Source organism: Glycine max, chromosome 9 (genome assembly GCF_000004515.6).
Source record: "Glycine max cultivar Williams 82 chromosome 9, Glycine_max_v4.0, whole genome shotgun sequence".
Classification (NCBI taxonomy): Eukaryota; Viridiplantae; Streptophyta; class Magnoliopsida; order Fabales; family Fabaceae; genus Glycine; species Glycine max.
The window spans coordinates 12,504,734-12,513,599 of record NC_038245.2 but is presented as its reverse complement, the minus strand read 5'-3'; positions in this window follow the sequence as shown (position 1 = coordinate 12,513,599).

The following is an 8,866-nucleotide window of genomic DNA, read 5'->3' as shown; positions in this document are numbered from 1 at the left end:
AGGCACTAAAACGTATCCCCTTCATCTATTTTGAATATTTGACCATTGTAGTGTACAAACCAATTGACAAATGAGGAAGACATGTTGTGTAATAGGGGAAGAATAGAGAAAGAAATATGACAGAAGGTTTATGTTTTCAAAGTTAGAAGAAAATAATAGAGAAAGAAAGTGTTGTGCGAATGTGTTAAACAAATGTGAATGTGACTTCTATATATAAGGGTTAAGGGTTTACGACTTAGAGTTAGGCTTATAGTATGAAGCATTAGATTCCCTAGTGTAAAGCAAAAGAATTTATGACGCACTAGCAAAAAACACAAGTGTCTCTCACACACTGTTGTATAGCAAAAGTGTCTTTGACACACTGACAAAAAGCAAAAATATCTTTGATGCACTATTGTAAAGCATTAGACCTACGGTTAGGGTTAGGGGTTATGATTTATTTATTATATTATGGTTAGGTTTTTTGGTCTAGGTATATGGTTCAGGGTTAGGGTTAAAGGCATACAACCCAAGGTTATGGTTTGAAGCATTGGATTACCTGGTGTGAATAAATGAGGATGAAGTTGTGAACCCATGAGTGAGAGAAAAAGAAGAAAAAAAGATGTGAATGCTAGCTAGCTGTTCACTGTTGTGTGAATATTGAACTTTATTCATATAACAATTTTTTTCATTAAAAATAATTTCAAATAAGAAAGATCAGGGAAAAGAAGTTATTTCTCCTCTTAATAATAGGGTTCAGTTATCATATTAGGGTTAGGTTTTCTGGTGCAAATATAGGTTCTGGGGTCAAGGTTAAGGGTTTATGACCTAGGGTTAGGGTTTGAAGCATTAGATTCCTTGGCATAAAGCAAAAGTGTCTCTGGCACACTGTTGTAAAACAAAAGTGTGTCTGATGCATTGTCATACCACAAAAGTGTCTCTGACACATTGGCAAAAAGTAAAAGTGTCTCTGACGCATTGGCAAAAAGCAAAAGTGTCTCTGGCGTATTGTCATAAAGCAAAAGTGTCTTTTACACACTAGCAAAAAGCAAAAGTGTCTTTGACGGATTGACATAAAGCAAAAGTGTCTCTGATGTACTAGCAAAAATCAAAAGCGTCTCTAACGCACTGACGTGAAGAAAATGTGTTTCTAACATACTGGCAAAAAGCAAAAGTGTCTTTGACCTAGGTTTAGGGTTAGTGTTAGGGTTATGGTTAGTATCCATGGTTCATTTAATATACTGGGGTTAGGGTTTGTGCGATAGACATACGAACCGAGGTCGAGAATGCGAGCAAAAACAAGAAAAAAAATTAATAAAACTTCAAGATTTCAATCCATGAGAACAACTTTGGACACTTAGATTTTTATTTGTATAAGTTATTTTGGTTTAAATAATGTTTGACTCCCATAGTTTTCATGTCAATGAAGCTATTAAGACAACTTTGGGTCTCGATTTGACCCTCAAACACATTAATGAAGTAGCCAAAACAAGAAAAAAAATACTAAAACTTCAAGATTTCAATTCATAAGGAAAATTTTGGCACTTAGACTGTTGTTTGTATCAACAATTTTGATTAAAATAATATTTCATTCCCCTAGTTTTCATGTCAATGAAGCAATTAAGACAACTTTCAGGTCTATATTCAGCCCTCAAGATTAACAAAGTGGCCATAAACAAGAAAAATTACTATAACTTCAAGATTTTAATCCATGGGGGCAACTTTTGGCACTTAGACTGTTATTTGTAACAACTATTTTGGTTGAAATAATGTTTCTTCCCCATAGTTTTCATGTCAATGAAGCCATTAAGATAACTTTTGGGTATCGATTTGACCCTCAAATGCATTAATGAAGTGGCTTAAAATAAACAACCTGTACTTCAAACTTTTGGCATCAAAACACACGTGACAGCAACTCAGTAATACAACAATGAAAAACATACATGATGACTACAAATCATTAAATAATAAAATAGCAATCAAATAAATTGGTGGGGGGGGGGGGGTTCTTCAAAACTCGATTCAAGATTCATTGTTTCATTGAGGTGTTAATATAAATCCTCCAAATTCAAAGACCTTGCAGAAATTGGTGGTGGATGTGTACATGTTTGTGTGGGTTTGTTTGTAGTGGTAATATATAACTTAAGGCTTGTGAGGTTGGAAAGTTTCCTGAACATAGAAAACATAGTCATAACGTCCTCATCATCATGTAACACGCATGTCCTACGCTGGCTACAATCACCAACAAATGATGCAGGTAATAAAAAAATGTATATCCTTGACCACTTTACCATTTGGTAGACTAATCTTGTTTCAAGGCGAGAATATGTTGTCAAGTTGAACGATCTTTGGTGAACCACTTACAAACATTGAACCATGTTTAGTTGTTTTGAAGGCGCCATTGTAGTACATAATTGCATTTACTGATGATGAAGTCATGGTTTAGGGTGTAGGGTTTAAGGTAGCAGTATGGTTTTCTAATTGAGGTGATGAATCAAACTGCCTTAGTGCAGACTATATTTATAAATTTTAATAGATTTTCATATACAATTCAAAAAGAACAGCCAAGATCTCACCAACAAAATGAACAACCTAGATATCACTGATTGAAGCAACACATGTTGAATGACCAATATCCCACCTAAAAAATGAATGACCTAGATATCACCGATTGGAGTAACAACATTGATCGACCAAGATCCCACTAACAAAATGAACGTCTTATATATCACTGATTGGAGCAACGCACGTTGAAGGACCAAGGTTCCACCGACAAAATCAACAACCTAGATTTCACCAAATGAATTGTGTTACTATTAGATTTTTTCTATAAATACAATGAATGTATTATCATCATATACAAATACAATGCATGTATTATCATCATATACATTAACTCACAAACTCACTTTCTCTCATTCTTATATATCCATCTTTAACTTCTTCTTGATATTGTACCAAAGCCTAAACCATGGAATTTACAACTACTCCTCTTCTTTGGAAACAACATCTTCACAGATCTGGAGAAGTATGTAATACATTTTGTTTAATTGAATGTTAATTATGTTATGATTTACAAATTATGATGTTGTTATTATTTTGATTTCTTCAAGTAACAAATGATGTAATCCAGTCATATGCTCAAGCTATGCCTTTTCTAGATCCCATAATTGAATCTTTGTTGGTTCAAGCTTGGGTTTCAGATGTTGCAAAGCTTGAACAAGTTAAAATCGATGACCCTTTAGTGATTGCTTTGGTTGAAAGGTGGAGACTTGAATTATACATGTTTCATCTTCCTATTGTGAATGTATAATCACCTTAGAAAATGTTGTTCTTCAACCGGGTTTACACGTTGATGGAAAACTAGTTACTTGCCTAACATATTATGATTGTGAACAAATGTGCGCAAAATATATAGGTGTTGTTCCCCTATAGAATGCACTATTGGGATCAATACTTAAACTTAAATGGTTAAAAGAAAACATGTTGACTTACCCAACAAAACCCACCCCACAACTTAAGCTTATTTTGACACACTTTGTCAGACAAGTGTTGTTTTGAAAACCTTTGTGAAAACATTATTTTATCTAGCATTGGATGATAGTTTGTTGTTTGCATCAAAACTTTTTTTCATCAATACATTTAGTAACTTGATTTTTGCATATCTATTTGTGAAAAATATTTCTTTAACCATTCCTTCTAGTGTTATATCTATTATTCCAAACACTTGTTTAGGATCATTGGATGAGGTTAAGATGGGTTGGCACACCATTGATGGCCTCCCAATTTGCAAAACTTTGTTCAAATTTATGCTGGGAATGTGCCATGCCCATCACGTTTACCATGGGTAAGTCGTGGTAAGTTTGAATTCTGATTTTGAGCCTCCTAGAATGCACCATGTCCATGGCATTTACCACGCGGGCAGGCCGTGGTAGGTTGTAATAGTAAATCTAAGTTGTCCTGGAGCATGCCATGCTCATGGTGTTTACCACGGGCTGGTGGTGGTATATCTTGATTATGTAGTTTTGTCAATTTTTCACTTTCCTTTGCATTTCCAAGCTCCTTAACTCCTTTCTTACTTCTTTGATTAACATGAGAGGTATTGAATATGTGTCTTGATGAATTATGAAGTGTGTTTAATTGAGTTTCATGCATGTAGGGTTCCTTGCTAGGCTTAGGATCCCTAGAACTAAGAATGCTAACTGGTTTTCTTACCTTCCACATGAGTAATTTAAATTGCTAGTAGGCTTATATGTGTAGTAAATGTTAATGATGAATGTGGAAGATCCATATGAACAAGTCAACAATGAATGAAGCCTATGTGTGTATACTTGTGGTAAAGGGAAATTAAAGTTAAAGACTAAGGCCACTCGGACTGGATGGGGATACAAGTAAGAGGTCCAACGTTTTCCTTTAAATGATAGGCATTTAACTTATATTTTATACCTTAAGTATAAAAATGTACACATTTAATAAATATCAATTCTTGTAGATCAACTAATGATTCACTTGTCCAACCATTGACCTAGTACCCTAATCAACTTAATCACCAATTTAGTTTTAAACTAATGACTAAGTATAAATTTTTCCTAAATAGTTTTATTTCCTATGTCTTAGGTATGATAATGGCATTTGCACCTCAAAGAATCTAATGAATACATATGAATTCATTTGCACACTTCACTTGCAAAGTCAAGGGAATTATTTGTAGATGACAAGATGAGTACATTCTTTGAGGGTAAGAAGTACAACTGTGTTATATCATAGTATGTGACTTTGATTAAGTTTGTAACTTGAAATTCTGATACCAGGGGACAGATGTCGTACAGGATGTCACGACATCACGCTTCAGAACATGCAGATTATATGTGTCCGTATGAACAGATTAAACAAGTAAATAACACAAGAGAATTGTTTACCCAGTTCGGTGCTACCTCACCTACATCTAGGGGCTACCAAGCCAGGGAGGAAATCCACTCTCAATAGTGTTAGTTCAAGGTCTAACAGCCCCTGTTTACAACCTTCTCACCTAACCACTACCCGTGCGATCTCTACCTAAGAGCCACTCTTAGATATGAGAACCTCCGCTCACTCCCTCTCACTCACACTCCTGTGTTTACAATTAAGTCAAAGACACACCAGAGATCAACTCTGAACAAAAGAGATCAACTCTACACACTAGAGATCAACTCTAGACACAAGAGATCAACTCTACACACATAGGTCCAACACTTGATGTAAGGGTACCATCAAGGTGGCTCACAAAAGACTCAAGTCCCAAAAACTCACAAATTAACTCTTCAATCCCGGACTTGGTACAGAACTCGTGCAGCCTCCATGATTATATAGCAATTTGCGTTTCTGGGCTGCAACGGCTTGTGCTGGAGGAGATCTATCTTCTTCTGCAAAAAATCTGCAGTTAGAGAACTAAAAGATAACTTTTGATCTTTTAGTTTGAATCTTTAATCTTTAATCTTTAATCCCTGAACGAACTCTTCTACTTTGAAATTCGAACTTTAATGATCTTTTAATTCGTTCCTAAAGATAGATCTTCTAATCTCTTGCTAACTGCACAATAATCTGTTAAAGATATAACAGATTTATATGTCCAGTATTTTCGGGCCGGATGTCAGGACATCGTGTCCGACATCGTGGATCCTGCAGCTTCACTTCTGCACTTGACTTTTATCTTGCATTGTACAGCAATTCCAGTATTCTCGGGCAGGATGTCAGGACATTGTATCCGACATCGTGGATCCTGCAACTTCACTTCTGCACTTGACTTTTATCTTGCATTGTACAGCAACTCCAGTATTCTCGGGCAGGATGTCAGGACATTGTATCCGACATCGTGGATCCTGCAACTTCAATTCTTCATTTGACATTTTATCTTGCCTTGTGCATTGTGCAGCCCGATCTCATTCCTTGACATAACGTTGGACATCATGTGCAGCAACTCCAGCTTTCCTTCATTGTCTAAGTGCTTATGTTTTAACAAAATCTTAGCCAATCTTTTAAAGCTCAGTAGAGCTAAACACTAACAATCTCCCCCTTTGGCAAATTTTGTCTAAAACATACTTAGACACTTCCTGAGCAGGTATGAGCAGTTATGCAAGTGGGATCAGCAACTTCCATTATCAGAGTAATCAAGCACAGCGGAAATTCTTCAAGTTGCAAATCTACAAGTCTTCTCCAGGATGTCAAGACATCTCTCGTGACATCAGCTTTCTGCTTCTGCTCCCCCTGTCTTCATGCTTACTGCAGCATCTTCTATCAGCTACTAGTCTTTTCAAGGATGTCGAGACATCTCATGTGACATCCGCTATCTGCTCCCCCTGTCTTCATGCTCTTACTGCAGCATCTTCTAGTAGCTTACATCATTCATCCTCAGCAGCAGTCTCCCCCTCAAACTCATATTCATACAACTCCCCCTCAAGATCATGAATCATGCATACATCATATCCTACTATCCTACTGCCATACATTATACATTCAACATAATCATGCATAATAGCAAGCATAATACTATTACTCCCCCTTTTTAGACATAAATTTGGCAAAAGTAGGATGCATGAAATTAAAGTGCAAATATTACAGACCAATAGTAATCAACTGTTCAAAGGGACATGCCCTTTAACTAATAACAGTAAAAGCAAAAGCACAACATAAAGGTCTGATGATCATGGGGTGGCTTCAGAATCATCATCTGATTCTGTCTCTTCTGCTGCATCTTCCTCTTCCTCAGCAGCTTCTTCTTCTTCCTCGGCTGCTTCTTTGTCTTCCTCAGCTGCCTCTTCCTCTTCTTCAGCTGCTTCTTCATCATCAATGCCACTTTCTGAGAGCCTTGTGATCAGCCGTTCTAGCTCCATCTTCTTTTCTGTGGTGGCTTTGATGGTTGCTTCCAGCACCTTGCACGTGTCCTTGAGTTCAGCAATCAGAGCATCCTTGGACACAGCACCTGAAGCAGCAGCTTTCCCTGATGTCGAGACAATGTCTGGGACATGTGTCCCCTCAAACAGTTTGTAATGCAGGGATAGAGGAGATTCTCTTTTCATCACAGAGTCAGTGTAGTTTAACATATTGGGATGCTGACTCAACATAATGCCACACAACACAGTAGGGAAGGCAATGGGTAATTTGACAGCAAAAGATTCTGAATGCTTAACAGTTTGATCAAAAATATAGTTTCCAAAATTAAATTTGGATTTGGTTCCAACAGCATACAGAAATTTACCCAAACCTGTGGCAATAGTGGAAGTATGATTGGTGGGTACCCAGTTTGCAGCACCAATCCTGTGTAGAATTGCATACTTCACACTTAGCTTCCCTGCTGAAAGCTTCCCTTTCTTTGGCCAATGCTGGACTCGTTTGGCAGTGATTTCCTTGGCAATTTGATGCTCAGAAACATCAACATCTATCACTCCATCAGTAGGTCTGCCCAGATATTTGTTAATCACAGCAGGGGAGAATCTAACACACTTTCCTCTGACAAACACTCTTTGATAATCATCATTTTTTCTGTTTGATATGTCAGAGGGAATGTTGACAATGAATTCCCTGACTAAGCCTTCATAGCAATCTCCCAACTTGCTGACAGTCTTCAGCAGTCCAGCAGCCTTGATGAGGTCCATGATCTCCTTGCAATCCATGGCAGCTCTTCCCAGTTCTCTTTCCAAGGCAAGTCTACGTTGATACACATATTTCCACTTTTCAACATTGCCAATGGAGTGGAAAGAGATGTTGTCCAATGGTGCATCAGGAACATTTCCAGGCACCTTTCTCCCTGAAGTCTTGGCCCTCTTAGATGTCGAGACATCTAGTTCGACATCATCATCAGTATCGGATGAGGAAATTTCTTTCCTTTTCTTGGAGGGGATAGCAACCTTGCTTCTTCTGGATGTGGCAGGAGTGATTGGAGCACTCTTCTTCTGGGCCATAGTCTTGATTCTTCCAGACCTCTTAATGGGAGTTTTTCCCTTTCGGCTTTGTAACCTTTCTGCAATGCCAGGTGCCAACCTGTTGGCAATGGGTTCTTCATCAGATTCGACTTCTTCCAAGTCAATGAGGTTACCTGGAGCAGGTTCTGGTGCCCTTGGTGCAGGGGTCTCCTCTGAGGCTTGATCCTCTTCTTCTGTTGATTCCTCTTCACTGGGTGAAGGGAGGGCTTCAGCATTTGGAGCGGAGGATGTTGGAACATCTTTATTGACATCAGGCACAGAAACATCTGGGGTGGAAGATGTTGGAACATCTTTCTCAGCATCAGGCACAGAAGCATCCTTCAAAATGCTACTCACAATACCGCGGATTTTCTTGTCCATCTCCGTGTCTACTTCCCTAGGACTTGTTGCAGGGCTAGGGTTTTCAGCAATCTTCACCCCCTGTTGTCTTCTGGGAATCAGTTTCTCAGGGACTGAAGCTTGACCAGGAATTATTTGTATGGGTTGAATGTTGAATTCCGGTTGTTCCTGGTGCGGAGATGATGGTACAGCGGGTGAACCAGAAGCGGAAGTTTCTTTTGGTGAGGTAGCCATGGAAAAGCAGAGCGTTTGGAATGATTTCGTAAATCTCAGAAGGCTATTGGGAAATGCTGGTATAAACACGAATGCCAAGCAGATATAAATTTGAATGAGGAATGTAGAGGGTCGTGTGAGGCAACGGTCGAATTCGTTTTGGCTTAATAGTGAACGTGCTATTAATGTTAAGTGATTCGTTTGGGCACGTTCAGATTGCTGTAGTTGCTATAATTCCTCTAGCAAACAAATGCCCAGCTTGCCCCTCAGTTTTTCAAACTGATTTGCATCCAAAGCCTTTGTGAAAATATCTGCTATTTGTTCCTCAGTGTCAACATGCTTCAGTGTGATCACTTTATCATCAACAAGATCTCTGA